Below are 16,256 nucleotides of genomic sequence, written 5' to 3' on the forward strand. Positions count from 1 at the left end.
ATTAGAGACATGTCACTGTTCATAACTTACAATGCATGTTTCCATTGCTTATGCTTGTCAGGAATACAAGACAGGCATGGCAGAAATCAGTGGTCCAGTCATTCCTTTAACATTGTTTTCGACAAAGAGCATGTGGAAGAATCATGTCGACACTTTTAATGTTGTGTATAACACTCCCTGTTACTATTTTGGTTCTGTAGCTTGCTTTTACCAGCCACATCCTTTCAGAGCACATGGCTCCCTGCACAAAGCGCTGAGATAATTACTCAACAAAGCAATGAGGAATTTTATATTTAAACTTCTTGTGAAGATTTAAATTCACTTGGGTGCTTCACCAAAGGATACAAAAGGGCTCCTCCCTCTTGAGTGAAAAATCAAGATGAGAGAAAATTGCAGCACTTTCTAGGAGGTACACAAAGCACTTCACTCTCATCTACAGCTCCTTCTGGGCTCAGGCAAACCTGTCCCTTTTTTCTAAGCACATCACAATTAACTCCAAGTGCAGCCAGGTCAGAACGAAGTCATTTCAGTCATTTTTATTCATTTTTATTCATTTCTACAACTTTGATGATGCCACTGCCCCTAAATCTTCCTGAATACTCACTCTGTGATTAGTTCAGCCAAGACCAGGATTAATGTGTGTGTCTATAGCTGTAGGCAAGCGATTGTAATAGCAAAAAAGAAATGCACTCATTACAACTATAATCCGGTTTTATATCACTTCCGATGTGTGTAATCAAGAAGAAATTGGAAAAACTGTGATATTGTTTATCATTCGATACTTGCAATTTGGAATTGTTTTTGTTTTTTGTTTGGTTAACATTTTTTTTAACCTTCCATTGACAACAAACGCTGCTTGACTGACTTCCTCATTCATCATATAGAAGCAGGAGAAACTCACTGTTAAGAAATAATCTCTTGAAGCTGCCTGAGAATTTTATAAATTCTCACAGACTGTCGAGGTTTTCTTCTGTTTACCAGGTGATTTCTTTGAATTTCACTCCTTTTAACAATCCTAGCAGCCCTTCAACCATCTGTCACAACTCTTTCAGTACCAACTGGACGCTTTTGCAAACAACACCACTGTGACTCCACCTATTAATTCTTCTGTGTTAAATCACAGAGGAAGGCAAGGCATGCTGTGTTTACAAGGCTACCTACTGCTATGAATTTCTCCATTGTGGGTATTTGCCATTCCTTCAATTGCTTCCATGAGAGAGACATATATAATGTGGGATGAACCGCACTCTGTATCCCGGAGAAGCTCATGACCCAGAAAGTGTTGAAATTACATGCATATGAACACATGTAGTGTGTCCATCAGCATGAACATGAACACACTAGATACATGCTAACAAGCAAAAAGGCTACCTACAGTCAATTGCTACTTTCCACAATGGGCTAGGGACAGCTCTCTAATACATACATACCACACACCAAGCCAGACCGTGTGGGTTTGATAAAGAGGGGAACAAATGTAATCTATCAAGTTGGTATATAAGGTTATTATGTTCTTCAGTCTGTGGTAGGCTACACCACAAAACCTGTTGATGTTGTTCTTGAGACATTTCTTCTTTGCTTCTGCAGAAGACATGTGGCATGTACAGCTCATCACGATCAATATCATTTAGACTGATTGTAGTGCAAAGTTTCTTTCATCATTCAGTAAGTGGAAAAAACTTTTCCAGGCATCATCATATGTATGCAATGATTTAACAATTGTTTTCAAAGGCTCCTGTTTGACAGAAGAAGAACAAAATCAAAGTTTCATTAGATGTGTAATGATCTCTACTTATGTAACTTTATTTTTTGCTATTTATTGAGCTCTTTACTTTTTTGGATATTCCATTTTATTGAGCTCCTTTTATATAACTTTTTACGTTCCTGAGCTATTTGGTTTTGTTATACTGCATGTATCCCTTAGTGAGATAGATAGTTCATGTTTTGGCTGCTCTAACACAAAAATCTTCCATCTTCTGGGATAAGTAAAGTGTTTCACACACATTCAACTATTTACACACATGCTCCCACAAATTCAAAAGAAATAAAAGGAAAAACCTCTGTCACCCATTCAAGGACCCACATCGCCCTAGGTTCATAAGGAGCTATTTTTCAGTGAAATAACTATAACCGCAACCACACACACACACACACACACACACACACACACACACACACACACACACACACGCACAGGAAATTTAGTGAAATGCAATGATACTTATAAACATTTACATAAAACAAAAAGGGCCAGCTACATGAAATTAAAAGAAAAGAAAAGAAACTTTTGAGTGGAGTTCATTCTTCATTTATATGACTTTAAATTATAGTCTGCAACTCCAGAGTAAAACGTTTTTGAACCAAGTCAGTTAAAGTCTGTCGAATCTTACTGTCATCACAAATATTAGCCAGTGTATAAGTGGCTAACAATGGACAATCCTCCATTTTTAATTTTTTTATTCAGTGTTACCCAGAAAGAGTGAGTGAGCCCTTTAACTCATACATTTTCCTTCCTTTTTGTAACCACAGCTATCGCCGTCTGTTGTATTTCAGGCAGAATACAGGTTTAGGTCACTTCCACACATGCTTAATTTTTCCAACCTGGAAGCTACATCCAAATTTTTCACTGTCTGTAGGTACTGCCATCTGCTGGAATCTGGGTCCTCTACTCTGGATTTTCCTCTTAGAAAAACCTCGACTTGCATTAAAAAAAATATGCATTCTCTGTATCCCATGTTGTACAACATTATGCTAGATCAAGACAATACCAACGTAAAGTACAGTTTCTTCACATTTTAAAGATAAATGTTCTGGCCCTTTGGTCAACTTCCAAAATACTCAAATAATGACAGAACTGGTTTTGACAAAGGATGAGATGGTTAAAAAAAAGTGACATTAAACTGTTTCAGTTGAGCTCATAAGTAAATGCCCAGGATATAAATCATGCATGCATGCCAAATGTGACCATTTAATTTTTCCTTTCTTAATGAGACAACTGCATACATACATACATCCACCACTGCTGTCTTGGTGTTTGGAAACCAGATGTGATAAGAGTGGGCTCAGTCTGACTGTGAAATTGTTGGCTAATGACTTAGAATTTATCAGCCAATGAGTGATGGATATTCAATACAATGAATATTTCTCTACGATTCCTCTAAGCTACTTTTCCCCTCTTTTTTCAAAGTAAAATGAGTGCACCACAACAGAGGACCAAGCTTACTGAGACCTGTGTAATGGTACCACTTGGCACTTATTTAACTCCAACAACTATTTCAACTATGTTCTTAAAGATGAACTCTCATTTATGGGGTAGCTACCTTCTGCTTAGTCTGTCAAGTCAAAAATCCCTCTCCTGTTGCAACGATATGGATTTTCCTTTTCTTAATGAGTTTTTCATTGTAGGTAACAGCCATATTTATTCATTATTTGTCTCTGTAATGAGCACTGAATGTCAACTAAGTGTAATTATTTGAAGCTGCAGTGATAATCAGGTAAAGGTCTGGTCACTGTCAGTGTGGGCGCAGTTGTGTCACTAACAGGACAGAGGGAAGGCTTTTCAACGGCTTTTCTCGCGAATCCTGTTTTGCTGTTGCAGTACAATGTGACTATCTCAACCTTGACAGCTATCCAAATTCATTCTCCCTGCTCACACAAAGCTCAAAGCCTAAAACATTTCTTCTCAGTTTTTTTCTACGACATGGAAAGAAAGACACCATAGAATCTTCAAGGTCTATAGCTGAAGTACCAAACCAGAGCCATGGACTTAAATAATTTACTGCTGTAGGCCTCCAAAACATTAGCCACGCCATTCTTCCACTACAAGGTATGAAAGTAAAGGGAGTTCTGAAACAAATTTTATTCCCCATTTGAGGCTTTGCCTCCATATAAATGTCTTCAAATTGAAGCAACCATTTATCGGTTCACAACTCCTTTACTCCAGTTAATGTCTTCCATATTTCAGACAACTACAGTTAAATCCATTTCACCCTGTGTCCCTACAAACTTTTAAAGCTGATCTGAGTCGTGCATATAACAGTGTCTTTCGTTACTCTTATGTTTCAAAACTGCATATTTCTTTAAAACGTCCTTCGACCTGCAACATTTTCAAAAACTTCAGTTTGGTTCGGATGCCTATAGAGAATCGCTTTTCTACAAGGTTACAAATATGTTCAAAATATGAAAACATCAACGTTTTCATCAGGATACAGTTTTCAACATTTTTATTACAGAGGTACATATTAGGTAGTTGAAAAGATGCAGATAAGTGCTTTAAATGACCATGAATAGCGGAATACGGACATTTAACTGGAGGCTTTCATTAATTTCCCCAGCTCAGTATTTTGAATGCACAGTGGGTGGGAATGACACCATTGCCTCTGTGAATTATTCACGAATGCAACTTTTTTACTTTTGCGCTACAATTTTGGACACATATTCATCTCGCACTAATGAGACATCTCACTTCCTGTTTGCCATTTGTTTGGAAGTTGTGTTTTGATCGTGTCCTGTGGATTTTTGAAATTTGGCCATCAATTTCTGGAGCAAAGACTACTCACATTGTTGGAACTTTTGGTACAACCCTGTCTGGATTACGACTTTGATACAGGATATTGGACTGGACTAACGGAGTTAACGAGGTAATTGCAGGCTAGCCAACGCGTTACCAGGCTAACAGCTGACTGAGGAATCAGCTGACCGAACCTGCTACCAGGGTAACCAGATAAAATGGGGCCGAAGAGGACACCGACAGCTGAGGAAGTCGAGGACATTAAAAAGTCCCTTGACTTCATAATGGAGGAAATTTCTACTATCAGGTTGCAGCAGAAAAATATCATTGAAATTGTGGAGGAGGTAAAGCTCCTCCGCATCCAAAATGCCGAAAAAGATAAAAAGATTGCATACCTGGAAAGTAAGGTCGCTGACCTGGAACAATACTCCAGGATAAACGACGTCATCATCACTGGGCTCCATATTAAACCCCGGTCATACGCTCAGGCGGTGACCGCTGACAGCAACGAGGAACCTGGAGAGCTTGACATTAGCTCCACGGAACAACAGGTGGCTGCTTTCCTGCGGTCCAAAGGGATTGCCCTGGACTGTAACTCTGTCGAAGCATGCCACCCTCTTCCCAGGAGGAACGGCAACATACCGGCTATTATATTAAGGTTTGTAAATCGAAAGCACAAGATTACGCTGCTGAAACAAGGAAGAAAATTAAAAGGATCTAATGTCTTTATCAATGAACATCTAACCAAACACAACGCTGAAATAGCCAAAAAAGCGCGACACCTTAAGAAGCTGGGAAAAATCCAAGGCACTTGGACGACGAACTGCAAAATATTCATTAAACTAAACGGATCACCAGAGGAAGCCAAAGTTCTGACCATTAAAAATATGGCGGATCTCGAAAAATATCAGTGAGCAACACGATCTGGACGGCAAACAAGGTAACAGACAACCACACACTCACTTATGACACACACTGGAAGGAAGAACTCAGATACATCTGGAAGAATCAGCTGCATCAGTCAGACAGTTGCAGAATATGATCAATTGGAACTGAAAACATTTAACTATATGGATCACAATACACACGACTTGGAATATGAAATAGATCCAGACAACAACTTTTTCTCATCTAACAATAACAATTGCTGCTACTATACAAATAAAGACTACAATCAGAGGATTAAAACTGAGAATAAATTATCAATTATCCACTTTAACTGTAGAAGTCTCTATGCTAATTTTAGTCATATCAAAGAATATCTTAACCAGTTTTCACATCCATTTAGTGTCATTGCCTTATCAGAAACTTGGATCAATATGGAAAAAGGAACAGACTTTGAACTGGAGGGTTATGAATTCACATTTATAACTAGGCGAAACAAAGGAGGAGGAGGAGTGGCCTTGTATGTGGACAAATCCTTGAAATTTAATGTGGTGGAAAAGATGACGATGGTGATTGATAATGTACTAGAATGTATTACAGTTGAAATTTGTAAAGAAAAAAGTAAAAATGTAATCATTAGCTGTATATACAGAGCTCCAGGTAGTAGTATTGAGACATTTAAAGACTGGATAGAAGAAACATTTATTGAAATAGCTCGCAAAAAAGTTTTCATTTGTGGAGACTTCAATATTGATTTGCTAAACCCAAATAAACATAAAACCACTGAGGAATTTATAAACACAATGCACTGTATGAATCTATTCCCTAAAATTACTAGACCTACCAGGATTACATCACATTGTGCAACTCTCATAGACAACATTTTTGCAAATGACATTGAAAATAAGACTGTAAGTGGACTCCTGATTAACGACATAAGTGACCATCTTCCAGTTTTTACAATCTATGATAGGAATTACAAGATCAATAAAATGGACAGTAAAAAAGAGTACAGACGAGTAAGAACAGAAGAAAGAATGAATGCATTTAAAAAAGATTTATTGAAGGAAAACTGGGGTGAAGTATATCAGGAACAGGACGTTAATAGTGCTTATAATAAATTCCTTAGAATATTTACATTACTGTACAATACCAACTGTCCAATAAAGCAATATAGTAGGAAACAGAAATATATGGACTGTCCATGGATAACAAAAGGTCTGCAAAATGCATGTATAAAGAAAAATGCTCTATACAGAGAGTTCTTAAGAACGAGAACTAAAGATGCTGAAATCAGATACAAAAGATATAAAAATAGGTTAACTAATATACTTAGATTTAGTAAAAAGGAATACTATAAGAAGCAATTAGATATAAATAGAAATAATAATAAAAGATTATGGGAAATCCTGAACAGTGTTATAAAATGTGGGACTGGACAAAAGAACTATCCCAAGTATTTCATTTGTAATGACCATGAAGAATACAATATGGATGTTGTGGCAAATAGTCTCAATGAATTCTTTGTAACTGCTGGACCAAATTTAGCAAGAACAATCACTCATCCTGGGAAAGCACAGGAAAAACCCGATACACTGATTGACAGAAATCCATATTCTATGTTTCTCACAGCCGTTGATGAAAATGAAGTTCTTGAAATTGTCAAAAAATGTAAAAATCACAAATCTTTGGATTGTAATGATATTGATATGATAGTGGTTAAAAGAGTCATTGAGGCTATTATAAAACCATTTACATACATCTGTAATTTATCATTTCAAACTGGTCAATTTCCAGACAGAATGAAAATAGCAAAAGTTATACCTCTATACAAATCTGGAAACAAACACCATTTCACAAACTACAGGCCTGTCTCTTTACTACCTCAATTCTCAAAAGTTCTTGAAAAACTGTTTAAAAACAGACTGGAAAAATTTATAGATAAACATAAACTACTCACTGAGAGTCAGTACGGATTCAGATCAAGCAGATCAACATCATCGGCACTATTAGATTCAATAGAATACATCACAAATTCCATAGACAAAAAGCAATATGTGGCTGGGTTATTCATAGACTTGACAAAGGCATTTGACACTATAGATCATGATATATTAATAAGAAAACTGGAACGTTATGGTGTCAGAGGGGTAGTTTTAGATTGGGTCCGGAGTTATTTAAGTGACAGAAAGCAGTTTGTGAAAATAAATGGTGGTTGCTCCTTACGTATGGACATTGCTTGTGGTGTACCCCAAGGGTCAGTTTTGGGTCCAAAATTCTTCAACTTGTACATTAACGACATCTGTAAAGTGTCCAAAGTATTAAAAATGGTTCTCTTTGCTGACGATACAAACATTTTTTGCTCTGGTGATGATCTGCAGAATTTATTGGAGGATATGACTAATGAAATAAGTAAAGTGAAGTTCTGGCTTGATAAAAACAAATTATCATTAAATTTGAATAAATCTAAACTTATGTTATTTGGAAATAGTAGTTTAAATACAAATGCAAAGATTCAAATAAATGGTGTTGATATTGAAAGAGTCAGTGAAAATAAATTTCTGGGGGTAATAATAGATGAAAAACTTAACTGGAGAGCTCACGTAAGATATATTCATTCCAAAGTATCACGAAGCATTGCAGTACTAAACAAGGCAAAGCAGGTGTTCGACAGAACATCACTTCATATTCTCTACTGTTCACTGGTTTCACCATACTTAAGCTATTGTGCAGAGGTCTGGGGCAATAACTATAAAACCACATTACATTCACTTTTTACTCTTCAAAAGAAAGCAATTCGAATCATCCACAATGCAGGTTATAGGGAACATACAAACTCACTATTTTTGCAGTCTGAAATATTGAAAATTGACGATATAGTGAAATTCCAAACAGCACAAATTCTATTCAAAGCAAAAAATAAAGAACTGCCAGGTAATATTCAGAGTATGTTTTTTTTTTTTGAAAGAAGGAAGTTATAATTTAAGGGGTTTTTGTAACTTCAAAACAATGAAGGTACGTACTACAAGAAAAGGCTTTTGTGTTTCTGTTCAAGGAGTGAAACTATGGAACAAACTGAATATGGAATTAAAGCAATGTCCAAACATAAAACTGTTCAAAAAGAGTTATAAAAATATGATCTTCTCGATCTATAAAGAAAAGGAAAATATTTAAATTAAGTGAATGTCTCTATTTAAAAACAAACAAACAAAAAATTCATGATGTGATATTATAGTATATAGTATATCAGAAATCTGTTCACTATTTTTATTACAAATTATATCAGTAAGGAAGCTGACTAAATATTCACTGATAATTTATGGGACAGGGGTGGGATTAAATAAGTGTATACTTCTTCCCACTCCCTTTCAACATGTAAATTAATCAGAATGTTTTTTTGTATGTAATTTGTATAGTATATTTTTTTTTCTCTCATTTCTTTTCTAAATGTACTTGTATATTGTTCACATGTTGAAATAAATTACCAATCAATCAATCAATCAATCAATCAATCAATCTTGTTTAATTAGGTAAAGGTAACCTGTTGATTTTGTGTTATATAGTATTTGACATTTATTACAATAAGCCCCTCACTGAATAAGGATGGCACAGCAGTACAAACACATCAATGAACCCAGCAAAGCATAAAAGTGTGAACAAGATAATTGTGAACCTTCCCTGCTGGGAAAGGAGCAGAGAGACGGGCTGACGCTTACTGAACGCTGTCAGAAGTAGTCATGTCTGAATCCAAGGGGCTGTAGTTCACATAAACCCAACAAAACCTACTCATGAATTAGAACATGCAAATATAGTCAGAGTTTTTTCTAATGTGCGCTTTATTTGCTTCCTAAGAAGAAGAGCCGGACCTTATTTTTTTTAAGCACAAGGATCATTAAGTAGTGTGAAAATGAATTCAAGTGAATCAGAGTTCTTTAAACCTAGTAGATATCCACCTATTATTTATTTATATATTATCTCATACAAAGCTCATTAATTTGCCAATGCAGAGTTCAGTCTGACACTCATTACCTAAATGTATATTACATCTGTATCTGTTATATATCTGACATGTTGCAGTAACAGTTGGTAGACATACCTACTTAGTTTGCCAAGTACCAAAAGTCTGAATAAAAAATAAAAAGTTTATAATCATAAATTACTCATGAGTTATAAATGAAAGATTAGCTGGGAGGGTGCCACTCCAAAATTAATGTTTCATGTTGAGCTATAGGTATGCCATATAGCTGCAATTGGGGGGTTTTTTTTAAATGGAGAAAAACCCCCACTGACCATTCTGATTACAGGTTCTTACATCACAAAGGATCATTGACAGAGAACAGACAGTGTGTGCAGAGAGCACATTAACCACACAGCAGACCAGTTTACTACCTGCCTGTTATCAACCCTCTCATGGAATTACCTTTAATTAGCACAAGTTGATTTGATCTGCTCCTGGCAATATTTGTCATTTTAAGCAATGAAAGTGGCAGTCCTCACTAGCTAAAGAGGAAAAGCTATTAACCTGAATGTTTTGTATGTTGCTCATTTCTAAGGATAATTAAAGTCAAAGCTTTTGCCAGCCTCAGTATTTGAAGTCATTGTGATTCATTGCTGTGTCCAAATAATTTGTAACATTCACACACAGTGTAAGAAAAATCTCACATCGAATTCTGTGAACACCCAACTCAGAGAAAGAGGAGTCACATGCATCAGAAAATCCTGATAGCTTTAAACTTTTGAATTAATTAATTCAATTATATTAAATTATTTTTAAGTCTTGATTTTCTAAAGAAATTATTTTGTTACTTTTTCTTTGAGGACACAGACTTGGCACCTTGAATTGATGCATCAAAATGTAATATATTCCTACTTCTGTTGTTCATGCCATTCGTGATTGATTGATTTATTTTTTTTCTTAAAGTATCATGTGTTACTAGTGTCTCTGTCGATGACACTCTTTCACGTACAGATTAACATTTGGTTAGTACTAGCCAAGTGAGTCAGCCTACACTGAATGAGGCCACAATCCCATGCTATGGTGCTGTAAAATCTTTAGGCTTACTCCGCTTTGTTAACCCATCCATCTAGCTAGCAGAAACAACTATTTCCTTCAGCCCCAGTACTAAATTACCATGTCATTTAATCTCAGTGAACCAATATTTGCATATGAATGTGCAGAATCCTTAAAAAAGGGCCAAGATTTTTGGTACTGGCAATTGTTTGTTTTTTATTTTGTAGTCTTGTTGTACTGCACAGGTTTTTCTGCGTGCAAGTAAACCGTTAGTGTGGATGGAAAAAGACATTACTGCATTTTTCAAGATGCAACGGTAAAGCCACCAGTGATTATCCAATAATAATTTCAGGTAAAACTTCCTGATCAGCATGCTTTTTCGTGTGTGTGTTCAAAATTGCAGGTTACAGGATCATCATTTTGCGAGTCTCAGTGGGAGGAGTCAACAATGATACAGTATATGTTTTTCCAGGTGAGACAAAGACAACTTTGAGGAGATAATTACCTTGTTATTGGGCCTAAAATCTTGCAATTATGTATCTTTTCAATTTGTTGAGTTTTATTATTTTTTCCCACTGTAGCCTTTTTACAAGAACACTGTTAAGCATTAATGCATGATCTAAAATAAAATCAAAATTTCCTATGTTTTTAACATGTATTGTGAGGTTTTTGTCATTTGGTGTTTATTTAATACAGTAAAACATTGTGAGTTAACTTTACTAAATTTAAGAGAAGCAAACTGAAGAGAAGGGGTTCAACAATTTCATCAGATCCAGAAGTCATTAGCTTAGAACAAGCGTTGAAGAAAAAGGGTGGTTACCTTGGCTTAATGAACAACCTGGGAAATGTCTTCTGGGATCACCAAGCTATCTTGTTTCAGTGTTGTGTTTTCTTAGCAAGGTGCAATAAGGAGCATGTGGTTTGTTCAGGGTTAAGGGGTGAGCAAATCCCTCATTGAGCAGACAGGACTTTTTGATTGCTGCTGGATGCATCCACTAGAATTATGCTGAACATTAACGGCCTTTATTTCCCCATGCTCTACATTGTCTGTCTATTTCCACTGTGATACAGACTGAGTTTGAAATAAGAACCCAAGCGATGCAACACATTTAATTCCATGCGTATGCATAAAATACTATTTGTAGCATTTCTGACATTAACTCAGTGTCAGAAATGCTGACATTGAGTTAATGTCAGCATTTCTCATCGTCAGCAGGATGGAGCCTACACCAACTTTCATGGGGCGAGAGGCGGAGTACACCCTGGACAGGTCACTAGTCTAACACAGACAGACAGATAATCATCCACACTCACATTCAGACCAATTTAGAATCACCAAATAATCGAACAAGCATATCTTTATATCATAAACGACATGGGACAAATGGCCAGAAACTACACTGCCTGTGTGTTGGAGTGAATGCACATGCTGATGCTACAGTGTTAAAATATGGACGATATGTGCATTCTGGGGTAAAACTAACAGCTATAAGGTTTATTGTTCTGTTAATGTCCATTCAGTTTAATGTTTCATTCATCCTGACATAAAGAGATGTACTGACAACCACGTTAATCCAGGGCACTAAAAACGAGGAGCTTGCCAACAGTTATTCTGTACACAAGTGGATCAATGAGATTGGGAGTTCACAAATCATGCAAATACACATTTCCATTAAGTTCTCAGGCAGATTCAGTCATACCGGGGTGCCGAGGGGGATGTGCATCTTTGCTTAATGTTTTCCCTCAATGGTGCAGAAACATAGTTTGTTTTAGTCCTGTCATGGCCTGTTGGGATTTTGCTGGATGGTGAGATTCCCTAATACATATTGATAATAATACACTGATGGTAATGGTAATAAACCACCTTTGTCACAGCACTCAGGCATAGGAGAGTAGAATGGATTAGCCTGGGTTTTATTTTCACTTTCTTGGCCATATTTCACTGCTGCTCTGTGAAACACTAAGCCAAGCTCATTGCATATTCTGCAAAGCACATATGGTCTTGTATTAAAAATTTGGAGGTAAATACGGAGTTATGAAGCAGCTGGAACAACACTTGGAGGCCCAATGCAGCAAAACAACTTAATGACAGTCGCTAATCTAGTTGCAGGTGTTCAGAAGAGCAGAGCTCAATTAAACCAAATTGGCTTTCATACAGTTATTCAAATTAGTTTAGAATCAAACCCCCACAAACTAAATATGCTTACCTGGGCAGAATTGTCCTCTTCCCTTTAACTCTCTACTTTCCTCCCATAGCAAGACACTGTCAAGATGGGAGGAGCTGAAATAAAAATAAATTTACATTTAAATCAGCCTGGAAGGTGCACAAAAATGTGATCAGGGTCTGCGCTTTTCCCACTGCCTTAATCAAAGTTTTGATGTAATGACACACACCCCCATGTGGAGTAGCCTGCCTAGTATCTCAAGAGAGGACCACGGTAATAACTTATTAATGTACTGCCCACGCTGCAATTAAGCATCAATTAAAACCACAGGTTGTGTTTCTGACACATTACTGGGCTCAAAAGCTTTTAAACCTCTCCCAGACTTCTCACTCAGTTCTGAATCGGAGAAAGTCATTTCGTTTCCTGGTTATGGTGCAGAAAATTGAATGGTAGCCATGCCTAGGATTCAAAAATACTATTAAATAGTACATACAATGACATATTCAAGGTTAAAAAACAACAAGATTTTAACAGGATAATACAGCTGCTTGGAACATTTTAGCTTTTTACTTGTGTGAAGTGCATTAATCATTTTTTGTAAGATAACAAGTAAACTGGACAAGAATACAGTATTAATATTTGCTGCTGTATTGCCATGCAGCAACACATATTTTGGTATATATTTTATGACTGGCAGATTATCACGTTTGTGAATGATACATAACATTCTGCTGAATTAGACCCACTGCTTTAAGGCTTTCAGCATTTTTTGTTAGCTGACATTCTTCTAGAATAGAAGCAGGTCTTCACTGCAAGTATGATCATTTTTCTGGTAAGAAAACAATCTGTCTCCTTTGTGGATAACTTTGCAAAATGCTAAGCAAGCTTGTGCATCTCAAAACCCAACACCCAACATCTGCTTTGTAAATTTTAGTTGCAAGATTTATAATTTTCTCTCAAACTTAATAGAAATTAAGCATGCTGTAGCTGGTTGGTTTAAATGAATCATAATCATAAAGAGCTGCATTTAGATTTGCCGTAACTGATGAGGTGCTTGGGCGGAAATCTGAATTTAAATGACTTGGCTTTTGCAGCTCTGTATATGTTTCCACAATGAAAATTCCTGATGGTATTACATTTAAGAGCCTTAAGTCAAGACTGGCAAAGTATAAAGATAGCTTGTCAATCTAGCGCTAAAACAGAAACATTTATTCATATTTTCTGTCCCTTCACCATGTATCCTCGTTTTTTGGTTCCTTTTGTTTATTTTTTCTATTCCTTTCTGTCTGCCTAAATATCTTTCTCCCAATCACATTCGCTGGTCCAGTGGAGTGGAGGATCACTCAGAAATAGTCAGCTCCCTTCTTATCAAATCATGCCTATTCTCCCTCCATATCCTCCCGCTTTCTGTCTCTCTCATTTGTGCTCACTGTCTTCTTCCCTATATCAGCAGAGTCTCTGGTGGACTGGAAGCAGATCAGTCAATCAGTCCAGTGCAACCTCATCTAATATCATGTTATTCCTTTTGATTTTTATCTTCATCTGTGCTTCTAATTTCTGTATGAATGTTTATGTAACTTAGTTTCTCTCTTTGTGTGGCTTACTCTCTGGACTTAGATGGATATCATTCAAATCCAGTGGGAAAGGAATAGTTTGTTAACAGAGCCAAAAGACTAAGTCTGTCTACCACTGCAAACTAGAGAAAAAAGGTCTTGTAATCTCTTACTTTTGGTTGCAGATAAATGTTGAAGAAATTAGAGCCAGTGGAAGTGTAGAGGCAAGGAAGGTAAGGCGATATTTAATAAAGTTGTGACTACTGTCTTTTATTTTGCAACAACCTGTGTTGAACCAACTTGTAAGGGCTGGAGGCCAGATGGACTCTGCGGATTATGACCTTCTGCACAAGTCAGAAATAAATTAAATGGAATGTTATTGGACAGAAATCAAAGTGCAGCACTTTTCAAAAAAAATATACAGTGTTACAGAAAACTGCAATTATTTAAAGAAAATGTCTGAGTAATTCCCCGGCTTTGTAAGATATGTGTAATAATTTCCATGAAGAAATATGTCGGAATTATGCAGTGCATTAGCAAAATTAAAAGACAACTTCTTTGGAGGACAAGCATGTAAACAGCCGCTCATTTATTATTTAACACAGAGACATGGTTCACAGCAGATAGAAAAGCTTGGAGGTTAATGCATGACACCAAAGACCAGCATTTTAGTAAATTTGCTTTAGATCTTTAACCAAAGGACTACGTTCGTTGTATACTCTATCTATGACACTTCATCACACACTATTTCTGTCTGGTGGGAACTTTGGACCACAACCTGCTTTACTGATGAAATGCCTGCAAGGGAACATTAATGAGCAATTTTCTGATAATACAAACCCATTACCCTTAGCCAGCATAATACCAACAGTTCATTCTGTGAACGTAAACCTTGTTGCATTTTCTCAGAAGTAGATTAATACCGAGTGTTTTTTTCCTCTCTGTTTGCATTTTAAATGCAAGGAGGTAAAAATGTATACTCACAAGCCAGCCATTTATTTAAAAATAAATATTTATATTTTGTTGAGTTAAGACAAAGGTTGCATATGGAATACAAATACCAGATTCATTTATTCACTTTCTTTACTCTGTTTTTTAACCATTTATCCAATTCAGGGTGGTGGGGTTTGGGGAGCTGAAGTCTATCCAAGCTGTCATGAAAAATGTATCATAGAAAATAATCCAACACAGAAAATAAATAAACTAAAATTACTAAATAAATGAAAAGTGATTTATTTAAAAAGCTGCCGAATGTTTCATATAACATTAAGACTATACAAATGTAATATTATCTTAGGAGAACTTTTCCTTATTTCTCACATGGACTCTTAATTTTTAACTGCTCTTACAAAGACTTCAGACACTCTTTATCTTTGGCCTTGGGGATTCTTTGAAAACCACTATTTAAAATAGCCTTTCTGTATTGAATTTTCCTTGTCATTCAGTATACATTTAAGCTCTTGTTAAAATACACCATGTCAATCACTAATCTTTTACAATGTATTCAACAGTTAATTTTGACCAGATGCTGTGGTCACATCCTTGTCACTGATTTCTTCTGTGTCTAGTTCACATGTTCACAAGTGGCTTTCCAATTTATTCAGGCATTAAAAAAGATGCTATGTCAGTGCCGTCAATCTTGACCCATTCTAGTTCAAGTGCTCAAATTCAAGGCTTTACATGAACTGACACATTATCATTCGTGGCACCTTTGCTGCTTTACCAAGTCGTTAAACTCTGCAGTTTTTTTTTCTCTTCTCAGTGATCAAACCACAAATTGTATGTTGGAAGGAGTGGTAGGGAACTCGGTAGTGTCTATTGCATGGGCAGACTACCTGGAACTCTGACAATAACATATTTTAAGGCCACCTGAAATGATAGATGAGGCAGTCCACCCTGTAGGATATTACCATTTTTCTCAGGTGCTGCCTTGCCATCCAGCTCTCTCTCATCCTGATGCTTGAATACTATAAATACGGAAAGAGTGGCAAGCTTTTAAAGTTTGCTCAATTTTAACACTTGTCTTGACAGCAGATTTTTGTTGTTTTTTTCACCCTGCAGACAGCACAGTTTGCATTGGAGCTGTTTTTGTGACAAGGACGCATTCATCATGTAATAAAGTGATGCAAGCT

Source organism: Diplotaxodon limnothrissa, linkage group LG5 (genome assembly GCF_057381915.1).
Source record: "Diplotaxodon limnothrissa isolate DT_005_m linkage group LG5, D_limnothrissa_male_GT1.1, whole genome shotgun sequence".
NCBI classification, from domain to species: Eukaryota; Metazoa; Chordata; class Actinopteri; order Cichliformes; family Cichlidae; genus Diplotaxodon; species Diplotaxodon limnothrissa.